Consider the following 15,105-nt stretch of genomic DNA (forward strand, 5'->3'; position numbering starts at 1 on the left):
ATGAATTTGGGGGAGTGAATTTAATAAAACAAATATCCAGGATAACTTGATGGATACTTTACTAAAGATTCCTTAACATATACATATTTTTTTAAGCTTGAGGAAACTCTATAAATGTCCCAAAACACACGTGTATCTCTGAAATGCCAATGTTACTTTATTAACCTTGCCTAAAATGTCTTTTTAAATCCCCATAAAGACTTCTTTTCTGGATATAGAACTTTGACAGCTATTTTCTTTCAGCGAATTGAAGTGGCAATTTCACTGTCTTCTGGCTTCCATTGTTGCTGTTGGGAAGTTGATCAATCTGCCATTCCTTTGGCCATCTTTTTGTATCCAGCTGCTTTGGCGATTTCTTGGTCTTGTCTTCTATAGTTGCATTTTCATGTGTGTAGGTAGGGAAATTTTTCTTTCTTTTTTTTTTTTAATCTTATTTGGGATCCATTGAGCATCCTGAATCTGTTAATTCTGGAAAATTAGGTTTTCTCTCTTCAAATTGTGCTTCTGCCCAATCTCTCTCCTCCACTTCTGAAACTTCAATTAGACACATTTTCACTCTATGCTTTGTGACTCTTAATCCTTTCATATTTCTTATTGTCTCTTTAAATTCTAATCTGGATCTCTTCAATTCTCTCTTCACTGTGTCTAATCTGTTTTAACTCAATTCAGTTTTAGCTGAAGTCTTGGCAGATCTGTTTCTGTTACATGTGGTTTCCTTACATGCTTAGTTTTTAACAATTAAAATCCTTTTCCTTGGAAAAATATTTGTGGAGATTATTTTGTGGCTTCTGATGAAGGCACATTCCTCTGGAAAGCGTTTGAGTAAGTTTATCAGTTTATTAAAGCCTAACTCAGGTTGAGTCCACCTTATATTCATGGTTTTTTTTATTTGGTTGTTTTTTTTTTTAACCACCAAATGATGTGTGCTTGGATCATGAATTCAGGGCCAATTTAGTGTTGTAACATACCAGGCCTACCCCATTCCATTCCGCTCAGAATCACAGCATATTTCCTCAGTCTCCTAAGGTTAGGAAGGTAGCATATTTTTCTGCTTCATGGTCACCCTGAGTATTGCCTGCACAGTTTTAAAAGGGGAGAATGTCTTGTTGGGCAGGACTTGGGCTTTGACTTTTGCTGCATGAGCTCTTAGAAGCATTCAAAATCACAGCTTAAGTTCTCCCAGTGTGGCCAAGATTCTCAGGGTAAAAACAGCCAAGGTATTCTGCTTATATCCCAGTGTTTCTATTTATGATTGTTTTTGTATTTGCTTTCCAATTAGTTTTTGGGCTGGCAATTCCTTACTGTACTATCAGTTCCTCAATCAAGCTTTTAAGATACTTTTCAAATACAGTCCAGCAGTCTTAGTTGCTTTCAACTGAGTGAGCTGATCTGAGTAACCAAGTTTACCATCTTACCCAAATCCACTTTAATATATTTTATTAACATCTAACTTTCAAAAAACTTGAGAAAATATTTTCTATGCAAACTCTTTAAAAGTAACTTAAGGGTATGCCTGGGCAGCTCAGTCAGTTGAAAGTCCATCCAACTTCAGCTCAGCTCATGATCTCAGTTCATGGGTTCAAGACCTGCATCGGGCCACTGCGGTCAGCGCAGAGCCCACTTCAGATCCTCTGTCCGCCTCTCGCTCTCTCTCAAAAAAAAATTAAGTTAAAAAAATATATATATACATATATTTTAAAAGTAACTTTAAAATCCAAAGTTCATTGAAAGACTAAATCCCAAAGGTTAAAAAAATTGTAGAATTCAACTAACCAAATATATTTCCTATATGATAGAATTCAGTTCTCTGAAACACTTTGTGAATCTAGCAATTTGAGTTTACCTTTAATGTTTGCTATGCCTAAGCAAGTGAAGCTTGGGTGGAAATCACAAACAAAAACTAAAATGATAAATAATATTTAACACTGAATTCTACAGCTTTTATAAAAGACAAAATCTAGAGTAATTCATCTTTTATATTTGTTTTTAAAAATAAATCTATATAAAAGTTAAGTTTATGGATTAAAACATATTTTAATTTTGGGGTGCCTGGGTGGCTCAGCTGGTTAAGCATCCAACTCTTGGTTTTGGCTCAGGTCACGATCTCACAGTTAGTGAGTTCGAGCTCTGCACTGACAGCGCAAAGCCTGCTTGGGATTTTTTCTCTTCCTCTCTCTCTGCCCCACCCCCACTCAAGCTTTCTCTCCCTCAAAATAAATAAATAAACTTTTAAAAAACATTTAATTTTAATTGCATAACATCCAATATCTTAATATGAATATAATTTGATATTTTAATATTTGTAAATGAATTCCCACCCATCAATCAGATGTTGGCATTGTGCACACACACATCAGTCAAAGTTGTGAAAGGGGATGGGGAAGAATGAGAATGTCTATGCGTTACCAATTTGACAAAACTACCTATGAAATATGATAAATCAGCATGTGAAAACTCAAGTTTTCATCTCATATATACACAAACAAATGTCTCAGAAATTTCACTCCAGTATAATACACCTAAAACTTTACTGTAACTAGTCAGGCCTTTATCTTGTATCAGATTTTTAAGTTTTATCTGAAACTGTTTCAGAATCACAACAATTAAAAAAAAAAAAATAGGTACTTCAAAATGGTAGCTAAATTAGTAATGGCCTTTAATTTGGGTAATTGCTTAAAAACACTTTTGCATCATAGATCAAGATAATTCTAAATGTCAATTAACTTATTCTATAATACCTAAATATCTGGGGTATCAGACAAAAACACTTGTATTTTTAGAAAAACTATAAAAACACTTTAACCTGTTAACAGTGTATCTATCAGACTTATAATTTTACAAAACTATGGTCATAAATTGGTATCATACTCTAATACTTAGAAATTAAAATTTAAGTTGTAAAACAATATGATAATCTGTTTTACTTCCCACTGCAATTTTTCATCCAACAAATATTTAGAGTGCTACTATATGTCAAACATTGTTCTAGGTTCCTGAAACATCAGAGTACAAAAGACAAATTATAAGCACAATAAGTTAGTCATTCAGTATATTAGGAAATGATTAGGTATTACAGATGAAAAAAATAGAAGAATGAGTTTTGACATGTTGGGAATTTTTAAACATGGTTCCCATAGATCTCACTGAAAAGACAACACTTTTGTCTTGAAGATTTGAAGATTTAGTTGGCAACTACCTGCATAAACATCTTTAGAGTAGGCAAAAAAAAAAAAAAAAAAAAAAAAAAACAAGCTAAAATAAAGAAAATATGGGAATATCTATAACATTTAAGGAGGCCAGTGTGACTGAAGTAACTTTACTATGTGAATGATCTACCATACAGATATCAAGCACAAAATTTTATACTTAATTTGGTATACCAGCATTTACTCATCACAAATTGATTAAAAACTAATCAACCTATCTGAATTAAACTAAGAAATAACTGACTCCTAGGGGGCCTGGGAGGCTCAGTTGGTTAAGTGATCACAACCTGAGCCGAAGTCAGATGACCTGTGTGAGTTCGAACCCTGCGTTGGGCTCTCTGCTGATGGCCCAGAGCCTGAAGCCTGCTTCAGATTCTGTGTCTCCCTCTTTCTCTGCCCCTCCCCCATAGTGGTGTCTTCCAAAAATAAATGTTAAAAAAAATTGTTTTACATAACTGATTCCTAAACCTATAAAATTTACAGATATAAATGCATTTAAAATTTATGAATTTTTTCATTACTATACCAACATCCACTTGGAAGAGAACCCTGGTTATTCTAATAATTTTGAAGATTCCAGAAAGTAGCCAAACCCAACCAAAAACCAGAACTAATTCAGTGATCAAAGTTCCAGAATAATCCTCAATTATTTTTGCAGCTATAAAAACAGCATTATTTCATGTAATACTATTCTTTTTAAAAACATACATTATCATTATCACATCAATGCAGTTCTTATTAATACTTCCTTCATTAATTTACCATATTGCTGTAGGTAGGTAATGTTCCTACCCTAATGGATTTTTGGACTTTACAAAAACTTGAAAACTTAAGAGACTGGCATATGTTTACCAAATATAGATCTTTGGAAACCAGCTCCTGTGCTCTTGTTTTTCTTCATTTTAGCCAGTCTATAAGTATTCCAAAAATATTCACAAGACATGAGGACATTAGTTCCAGGGTTGTCTTCAAAACTAAGTTTCAGCCTTTGGTATTAAATCAATACAAGTATAAGTGGCATTTAAAAATCTCGGTTAATTGTCCCCCTGGTACAATTGCCACTTTTAGTGCATACTTGCACATTAATCTCTATGTTTAACCAAACTGAGGGAGTAAAGTATCATAAATTCTTTTCATTAATAAAATTCATACAACAAATGAGCCATCTTCTTGTACCATGCATAAGTAGTCTGGAAACTGTGTGTTACTGAATAAACTAGACACAGGCGTATGGTGTCCTAGGACTGGCATTAAGTAAGAATGTATTTTATTTATGGCAGAAACTTTTCTAGGAATCTGTTTAAAATAACCACTCAGGTTTTATCTACCTATAAAAAAAAAATAACTAGTTTTACCTTTAGAAAAATCTTTTTTCTCTTTGAAAATGAACACACTGGCCAATTGTTGCATTTTCCTCAAACTAATGAAGACTATTTAAGAGATTAAGAACTCTCATATCTTAATTCTATTAGTTTCTTAAGACTTAAATGCCAAGTAATAATTAATGAAACCAAAAGAGAATTTCTAACATGCAATTTTTCTTTGAAAAGTGAAAAGTAAACTTCCACTCAGTTAAATTTATGTAGGCATGAGTTAAAACAAGAGCCCAGAATTATCTTTTCTCAATTTGATTTTCCTAGAGCAAAATTACATTCACCTTATTATTCTAGTCTCAGACATTCAGACTTTTTTCTTCAGTTCTATTTGCTGACAGCTTGGCTGCAATTCTTAACTATCAAGCTCATATGTTTTCTGTAATGAAGACATATTCCACCTAACAGTCACAAGTCATCTGCTTAAGATAGTGGGGAGGGCTAGGAGCAAAATTCAGCTTACCAAGTATCAAGCTGTTTCAACTCTTCAAATAAAGCACATGTTTTTTCTCGCCTTTGTTGAGGCCACAACACTAGCGGTTCTTGTTGCCAGGGATTCTATACAAATTTCAGGCCTCTTTAGAAGTCTTGCTGTTCTATTTCCTGGACCAACCCTCACATATTCTCCATTTTCTCTATCATAGCATCTACCAGTCATATTGTAATTTCCCTACTTTATCAAATTGTAAACTTGTTCACTGAGGTGTCCATAGCATCTTAGTGCCCCAGGATGCATTTATTCAGTACATACTTTTCATGAAAGTTAACTCCCCCATCTTCTCCTGATACATGAAGCGAAAGCCAATAACCTGAAACAACACTTTTCATGTTTTGCTGAAGCCACATAAAAAACTATGAAAATATACAGATGGTGTGGGGCCTGAAAACATACCTGATGACTTTTGAGAATCTATAAATTCAACAATCAATTGTACTACAGAAAAATAGTATAACACTTTGGGCGATTTTAACTGGATATAATCCAGACAAATACAACAATTGATATCTGTCAAGTCTTCATTCTAGTATACATCCACTGTTTTAGAGTACTTTTACAGACCCCACATGTAAAATTACTTGCCAGAAGGGTTTGCTAACAAAATTCTGCATATTTTAATCTGCATAGAATCTCCTGAAACTTAAAACTAGTTTATACTTTGCTCCTTATTCAAAAAGGATTAGAATAAGCATCACTGAACACACTGACGTGAATGTCTACAGTTCTTCAATTATGAGAACCTTAGAACTGCAAACAAAACTGGGGCATCTGGGTGGCCCATGAGTGTCCAACTCTGGATTTAGGCTCAGGTCATGCTCTCATAGTTGTGAGATCAAGTCCTGCTTGAAGCTCACTTAAGATTCTCACTCTCTCCCTCTGCCCCTCCCCTGCTCACATGCACAGTTTCTCCCTCCTTGAAAAAAGAACTACAAAACTGTTTTATAGGTAAGTAATTTGAATTTTTTTCATAATGGTTGTTTAGAATTATTTGAGCAGTATCAGGAACCTGAATAAAGATTTCAGTATTCAATGACACAGACTAAAGATGTACTCATAGTTCTTAAATTTCTAAGTCCAATAAACCTTAAATTACAAATAACTGGAAATGTTGGTCCAGTTTCAATAAATACTATTTTCTCATTAACTACAGGAGTCAAGATCCTCTTTCATGATTTTTTAAAAAGACCACTAAATACCATTGTGCCCATCTGGCTTCAATATTTCATTTTTACTTTTTCATTAAGTTTTTTTCATAATTTAAAATACAGGAAAACCTTGGCTTGTGAGCATAATTCATTCTGGAAACATGCTCGTAATCCAAAGCACTCGTGTATCAAAGCGAATTTTTTTTTAATATTTATTTTTGAGAGAGACAGACAGACAGCATGAGCAGGGGAGGGGCAGAGAGACAGGGAGACACAGAATCTGAAGCAGGCTCCAGGCTCTGAGCTGTCAGCACAGAACCCAATGCAGGGCTCAAACCCACGAACTGTGTGAGATCATGACCTGAGCCAAAGTCAGAAGCCTAACCCACTGAGCCACTCAGGCAGCCCCTCAAAATGAATTTTTTTTTTTTTTTTTTAAATTTATTTTTGGGACAGAGAGAGACAGAGCATGAACGGGGGAGGGGCAGAGAGAGAGGGAGACACAGAATCGGAAACAGGCTCCAGGCTCCGAGCCATCAGCCCAGAGCCTGACGCGGGGCTCGAACTCACGGACCGCGAGATCGTGACCTGGCTGAAGTCGGACGCTTAACCGACTGCGCCACCCAGGCGCCCCTCAAAATGAATTTTAAGAACCACTGGCTCAGCTGTCATCATGTGATGTTCATCATCATGTAGTAGTCATATTGCAAGACATCACTCATTTATCAACTTTATTAGAGATGTTTATTAGAAATGTTTGCTCACTTTGCAGAACACTTGCAGAACTCGCAATCCAAGGTTTTACTGTATTTTAAAGATTTCCCCTCCAAAAAAACCCACAATGAATAAAAGTCTATCCTGTCAGAATACTTATTTTGCAAGACTTCTACCTTTCTATAGTTCAATATTCTTCACTAAATCCTAAATTCTGACCTTAAGAAAATTCCATCCCAGGGTGGCCTGGGTGGCTCAGTTCATTTAGTGTCTGACTCTTAATTTCAGCTCAGGTCATGATCTAAGGGTTGTGGGACTGAGCCCAGCATCAGGCTGAGTGTGGAAGCCTGCTTAAGATTCTTTTCCTCCCTCTGCCCTTCTCCCCAACTCACGTGCATGCACATGCTCTAAAATTTAAAAAAGGATTTAAAGAATATTCCATCCTAATAAAACTCACAATTGCTCAATAAGAACTAGAAGGTAAAACGTATTGTTCTCATATTAATGTTGAATATAAAGTTTTAAAGAATGAGTTCTTATAAATTAAAAAGTCCAGAATTACTAAGATTTGCTGTGTTCAGAAGTCCTTTCTGCTATTTGAAATTAGACCCAAATATGTATTGCTAATTTTTTTTTTACACTGTGAAGAGTAACAAACAACAAAGTAAGATTTTACAAATTGTAAGATGAAGCTGCATGGAAGTTATTGTACCATGCTTCTTCAAAAACATTTCTAACAACTGTATGTGGTTGTGAGTGGCTATACATTATCTATTTTTTTCAAGGGACTAGGAGCCCAGAACCAGGAATTAGAATACTTGACTGTAAGCCCCTTTCCCACTTACTTAAACATTAATTTTGTTGATCCTAAATCTCAGTAAAGCTGACCATCTGAAAAAAAAGGAAGGATAATACATACCTACCTCAAAAGGTAAACTGTGATTAATCAGATATCCCATATAAAGTACTGAACACAATACCAGAATATGTTAAAGGACCCATAAATCTGAGCTATTTTCGTTGGGGCCAATAATCAGAATATCGAAGGAAAAATTCACTATCAACAAGATACAACTGAAAATCAACAACGGATTTTTAAAATGTAACCTGAACTTTTTCCTTCTAAAAATTTTAAGAAAAATCTTTTACCTATAGAAGTATCTTCCTCATTTACTTTTTTCCTTTACATAGTGTCCATACAGAATATTGTTTTCCATAAAATTTAGTTTTTGTAGATCTACAATGAAAATGTAACATAATTGAAAAAAAATTTGCTTACTTTTAAGAACTCAATTCAATTCCATGCATATTTCAGACTATAATCTTTAAGTTACTGCAAATGTATTTAAACTTAAAATAAGTTGCCTCTTGGGGCACCTGGGTGGCTCAGTCGGTTAAGCGTACGACTTCAGCTCAGGTCATGATCTCACGGCTTGTGGGTTCGAGCCCTGCGTTGGGCTCTGTGCTGACAGCTCAAAGCCTGCAGCCTGCTTTAGATTCTGTGTCTCCCTCTCTGCCCCAGCCCCGCTTGTGCTCTGTCTCTCTCAAAAATAAATATTTAAAAAAAAAATTTTTTTTAAGTTGCCTCTTAGTGGTAAAAAAATAAAAAAATTCCCACCTACTCCTTAACATTAAACAGTTCTGGGGGCCCCTGGGTGGCTCAGTCAGTTGAGCATCTGACTTTGGCTTAGGTCATGATCTCACAGTTCCTGAGTTGGAGCCCCATGTTGAGCTCTGTGCTGACAGCTCCTGTGCTGACAGCTCGGAGCCTGGAGCCTGCTTCAGATTCTGTGTCTCCCTCTCTCTCTGCCCCTCCTCTACTCACGCTTGCTCGCTCTCTCTAAAAATAAATAAACATAACAAACATAAATAATATAAAAACATAAAATAAACATAAATAAAATAATAATAAACATAGTAATAAACATAAAACATAATAAACATAAAAACATTTTTTAAAAAATTACAACAGTTCTAAAGACAATTCTTGTCCAGAATGGTTAATGGGACTTTTCCATTTATATACAGGTTACTGGAAACAACACTTTGATTCACATTAGTTTTTCCTATTCACGTGAGGAAGGGATAAGAGTGAGAAATAATATAAAATCTAAAATTTTACTTAAAACACAAAGCACAGCAGAAAAAGGACCATAAGGGCATAAAATTCAAATGATCTCATCCATCATAGAAATGGAGAATTTTAGTAACAATGAATCTGGGACAGTTGAAAAATGTAAACATGAACTGCATATTAAATTATATTAGAACACCAAGGTTCCTTTTCAGTATAATGGTTATTGTGGTTATGTAGGACAATATATAAACAAGAGAAAGATAAAGCATGTATGGCAAAACATAACATTCAGTCAAGGAAGAAGGTATATAGGTATTTACTATAATATTCATGCTATTCTTTCAACTTTTCAGTTTCAGAATTTTCATAATAAACATTTGAAAAGCAGGGAGGTGCCTGGCTGGGTCAGTTGACTCTTGATGTCAGGGTATGAGTTCAAGCCCCCCCCCCCCCACCTTGGGAATGGAATCTACTTAAAGAAACTAAAAAACAAAAATGGCTTGCCTAAGATGACAGGAATTCAATAGAAGAGCTTAAAGTATAAAATCCTAGGTCACCAGATTTCAAATTCTGGGCCATTCCTATTCCTCCATACTACCCTTTATAATCTGCAGATTTCCTGCATCTTTCAAGAAACTACCAATTCTTCAAATGTATCTTTTCTGCACTAATCAAAAACTGATGCTACTGCTGCAGTAAAAGAATTCTGCTGTTGAGACACATGGCAAATAACCCCCTTTCCGCTATTAAAAGGATATCACAGACACTTATATAAATAAATTCTTTGGACTTGGAATGTCTGTTCTTTAATTATAAATCTCACTTTCTGTTAACTCAGGAAATTCAAATTTAATCAAACAGCCTGCTTTTAGGAAAATACCACTACCATGATGTAAGCAATCTTTAATTGCTAGTAGAGAAATTATTTCCTTTAAAGTGGTAACTTTCTATTTATTTATTTTTATTTATTTATTTTCCCCCTTACTTTCCAACCTGTTTTAAAGCCAAAGACCTAATGATTTTTTTTAAATATAAAATTATTTGAAATAATTTGCGATTTGGCCAGCTAATAAATCAATAAAAGATACTCATTTCCTATGGCCTCCAGCAGTTCTTATAAAAATATAAAACTAGTTAAGTTTCTATAAACCTAATGAGTCAAGGAAATGTTATCTTTCCCCTATGTGATTTATGATAGAATTTAAAGGCATTACTAATAGAGTATACGATCTGGAAAACTTGCTATCATAAACCACTGAAATCGTAGAAATCATCACCTTTCTAACAACCCTTACTACAAACCTGTTTAAAATGTGGAAGAAAAGAAAAGCTACTACTTTCCAGTAGTTTTCAAATACAAAAAGGCTTTAAGTTTGAGTCATCAATATAGAGTACATATTTACAACACTCAACGATAAACATACCAAAAAAACTAGGTAATGTCAAAAAAAATCAATGATTCCTGCAAGAATTGTTAACAATTTCAAAATGAAGTGGGTAACTGTTTAATGAGAAATAGGATTTTTACAGTTGCAAAGTATCTCATATTTTATTAATTATGAAAGCAGTAATAGTGACTACACAGTGGAGAAAATGGGCACCAATGACATCACCAATAAGGGGTAAATAAACATCATGTGCCTCTGGATGAGAGAGTGAGAACACACACATCATTTGCAGCTTTTCAGCTAATATGTATATTTCCTGAATGAGGAAATATCAAACTTAAAGCTGAGGAACTGTTCAACATCAAAGGAGGCTAAAGAGGAATGGCAACTATGTACAACTTTGGATTAGATACTACTAATTTAGAAGAAAACTGCTATAATACACTGAAAATACACTGAAACGTATGTTAAACTAAAATTTAAATTAAAATAATAAAAAAATTAAATGGAAAAAAAAATACACCAAAGTATAAAGGTTGTGATGTATGCAATCCAATCTCCTATGGTTCAGGAAAATATAGAATTGATAAAGAGTATGTGAAATCTTAAAAGCTGGCCAATCAGGGTAAAGCATATATAAATTCTTTGCATTGTTCTTGCAACTCTAAGTTTAAAACATTTTTTAAAAATGCAAAAATGTCAGTTTATTACCCATAAAAGCTCTAACTTGCTATTCAACCCATAACAAAGCAGATTATAAACCATGTGGTCCCCAGTGGTTGGCATACAATCTGAATCTTCAACTCTAAATAATCTAAATAGTGATGTTTTAAGCATTTCTCACCTACTAACACATCCTAATTAAGAGAACCACAAAACCTCAAAAATTCACTTATTAAACAAGTTAAAGGATTAATAATAGTAATAATAATGGTAGATGAGGGGATTAAATGTACAGGGGCAGATGGCTGGCTCAGTCAAGAGAGCATACGACTCTTGATCTTGGAGTCATTAGTTCAAGCCCCACGCTGGGTACAGAAATTAAATAAACAAAGCTTTAAAAGATAAAATTGGGGTGCTTAGGTGGCTCAGTTAGTTAAGCATCTGGACCCCATTATCTCATGGTTCGTGGGTTCAAGCCCTGCATCAGGCTTTGTCCTGTAAGTATGGAACCTGTTTAGGATTCTCTTCCTCTACAATTCCCGCCCCCCCCCCCCCCCCCGCTGCCATAAATGTACAGTGCAGGAAACAAAGTTTTTTGTTGACAATCTCCCCAAATACTTGTAAGCTCCCTCCTATGACAGTGTACATTTTCACAAGGGATTTCGTTAAGGTAATGTTATTTTTGACATTTAAGTTTTATGAAATTTAGATATACTACTGCAGTTCTTCTACGAATATCACTGCTGCCAAAATTCTCAACTATCAGATGGAAATAAGTCAACTCTCCTAAGGACAGCTATCAACCAGAAATACTAAAATCACCATTTGTTAAAAGCTGTATTTGATTTAAAAGCTATCAAAACACACTAAGGGAGAAATTTTTTTTTAAATAAGGAAACAAGAGTTAAAAATGGTTGAGAAACACTGCACTCCTCTGTGGGGTGAAAAATTGAGAAACCTGACTACAGAAATAGCTAGGAATAATGACTGGTTCTTTGTTAAAACACTCCACCATCTTCCATCTCCCAAAAGAATGAGTAGTACTTACATATATTCAGGCACTAACTAAATGAATGGATGGTTAGCTAATAATCTGAAAAGAAATGTGGTATTCATGTTTAAAGACTCTCTCAAAAGTTAAGGGTGGGGCACCTGGGTGGCTCAGTTAGGCAAGCATGAGTTTGACTCAGGTCACAATCTCACAGATTGTGATCACAATCTGTCACAAGCTCACAGATCTTGAGCTGAAGCCCTGCACTGGGCTCTCTGCTGTCAGCGCAGAGCCCATTTGGGGTCCTCGGTCTCTCTCTCTCTCTGCCCCTCCCCAGCTCACACTCTTCTCTCCATCTCAAAAATAAACATTTAAAATTAAAGGAGTTAAGGGTTAGTTATCAAAAAAAGCTGCAGTAATTTTAAGCCATATTTTCCAGTTTAAGTGGTCCTTCCTGAATACATGACGCTCTTATTTGCTGCTACTTAAGTAATTACATTGGTTTTTTTAAGTTTTCAGGGCTAGAAAATTGGGTTTCAAACCCAGGAATTAAGTCAGCAACTAAAAAACTGTCAATGTTCAATAACACTACCATTATCCTGATTGCAGATCTAATAAACAGTCACCACACTGTTAGGAATACTACTAAGCACACAATGCATGCTTCTAAGATTACTTCTAGATTGATTATATATTGAGCGATCTATCACAGTGTAGTCAAAAAAGCCAGGAGACTAATAACTTCATAATCCAGGCAAATAAAGGTAGTATTCTGTGAGATATGAAATATACTCACAGCAACAAGACTCCTTTATTGTCTTTTAAAGCCTCAACTCCAAAACTAGTTGCCAGAAACACCGAACAGTAAGTTTCCATGTGCCCATTCTGCAGAGATGGAGTCAGCAATAATGGTATGCTAATTGCCAAGCTTGCAGGTTTTAAAAGCTTCCCAGGTGATCCCATAGCACTATAATTTCTAAACTTTGATTCTAAGGTAAAAAAAAAAAATAAAAATTAAAAAAATAAATTAAAAAATTAAAAAAAGGTGGGGGGGCGGGCCTGACTTCACCTCAGGTCATCTTGCGGTCTGTGTGGTTTTGAGCCCCGCGTTGGGCTCTGTGCTGACAGCTCAGAGCCTGGAGGCTGCTTCGGATTCTGTGTCTTCCTCTCTCTCAAAACTAAACATTAAAGAAAAATTTAAACTTTGATTCTAAGGGATAATATCTTGCTTTATGTCACTCACATATTTAGTGGCTAAATTAATTCACCTTCCCACTCTGAATTTCAGATTCAAACTTAATATCCTTGGGGCGCCTAGGTGGCTCAGTCAGTTAAGTGTCCAACTCTTGGTGTCAGCTCAGGCCATGATCTCATGGTTGTGAGTTTGAGCCCCACTCTGGACTCTGCACTTACAGTGCAGAGCCTGCTTAGGATTCTCTGTCTCCCTCTCTCTCTGCCCCCAACCCACTTGTGCTCTCTCTCAAACTAAACCAAAAAAAAAAAAAAAAATTAAACTTCAGGTCCTCTTTGGGTTTAAATATACAGCACTAGGAGGGGTGCCTGGGTGGCTCAGTCATTTAAGCATCTGACTCTTGATTTTAGCTCAGGTCATGATCTCATGGTTCATTGAGTTCAAGCCCTATGTTGGGCTCTGCGTTGACAGTGTAGGGCCTGCTTGGGATTCTCTTTCCCTGTCTCGACTCCTCCCCTACTCATACTCTCAAAATAATACTTAAAAACATAAATATACAATACTTGTATATTCAGTTGTTGAATTTCAAGGAAACCATCATGGCAAAATGCTCAACACTCCTTTTTTCTTAAAATTCAACATGAAAGGGGCACCTGGGTGGCTCAGTCGGTTGAGCATCCGACTTTGACTCAGGTCATGATCTCATGGTTTGTAAGTTCCAGCCCCACATCGGGCTCTGTGCTGATAGCTCAGAGCCTGGAGCCTGCTTCAGATTCTGTGTCTCCCTCTCTCTCTGGCCCTCCTCCACTCATGCTCTGTCTCTCTCTCTCAAAAATAAATAAACATTAAAATTCAACATGAAAAAGTTAAAAGAAAATGTCACCATAAAAGACCTTTTTCCTTATCACTGTGTGAGGTGATGGATGTTAACTAAACATTGTGGGTATCATTTCACACTATATACATTTATCAAATTGATATATTGCACACCTTAAACTTATGCAGTTATAGGTCATTTATATCTCCACACAACCAGAAGAGAAAAAAGACTTTCCCATATAGAAATATGTAGACAAAGACTTACAATAATGTTATCTGTATATGCTAGAGCTAAAATTTTGTATTTAAAAAAATGTCATAATGCAGTATCACATAAATAAATGTACTAGAAAGCTTAAAAATAGCTTTTGGGACAGTTATACTGGCCTTATTACATTTTGAAGTATTATTCCAAAACCACATGTCAATCCTGTCTTTGACATTAGATTTTTGTTTTTAGAACTATCACTTAACATTACCAAATGGAAAATTTTTCTTTGGTGGGGAGGGGTCTCCTAGCATACAAAATGGTAAAACTTACCCCATGTTATGCTTCCCTGAGCCTTAGAAAAGCCGTTTAGTTTCTCAACAAGTTGTATTCAAAGCAAATATTCACAATTTTGTTGGAACTGCTGTGGATTCTGAATATGTGGGGGAAAAAATTTATAGACTTCAATGTACCACACCATCATATTAACCACTACACCACCATATTAACCAACTGTTTTCCACTCCAAAGTTGCTGAGAGCAAAACTGTTTAGTAATAAAAATTAGTTCAAAAGAAAATTATTTACAGGAAGAAAAATGCATTCTTGTCCACATCTCGAAATACAGCTTTTAATAGACATCATCAGTATATTTTAGACATCTTCATTTCTTGGAAGTGCCTTGAATCAGACTCATTCAAAAAGGAACAGCTGTTTGCAAGTAGAAAGAACACACTAAACAAAATAAAAAACAATAAACCCATTAGAAAAAAACTGAGCCTTAGACTTTAAGATTTCTTTGTTTTTTAAAGAGAAAGTCAATTAATTGCC

General features: G+C 35.2%; 1 protein-coding gene and 1 long non-coding RNA gene across 2 annotated transcripts in view; both read right to left on the bottom strand.

The window, feature by feature from the left end:
- CSTF3 (cleavage stimulation factor subunit 3) overlaps positions 1-15,105 on the bottom strand; it is a 73,802-nt gene that overhangs the window by 38,691 nt on the left and 20,006 nt on the right. The window lies entirely within an intron of this gene.
- On the bottom strand, positions 10,504-14,598 carry LOC131487670 (uncharacterized). The gene is made up of 2 exons (XR_009249876.1): positions 12,282-14,598; positions 10,504-12,250 (listed from the first exon to the last, which is right to left on the bottom strand). It is a non-coding gene; the product is annotated as an uncharacterized LOC131487670 (long non-coding RNA).

Source organism: Neofelis nebulosa, chromosome 10 (assembly GCF_028018385.1).
Source record: "Neofelis nebulosa isolate mNeoNeb1 chromosome 10, mNeoNeb1.pri, whole genome shotgun sequence".
NCBI lineage: Eukaryota > Metazoa > Chordata > Mammalia > Carnivora > Felidae > Neofelis > Neofelis nebulosa.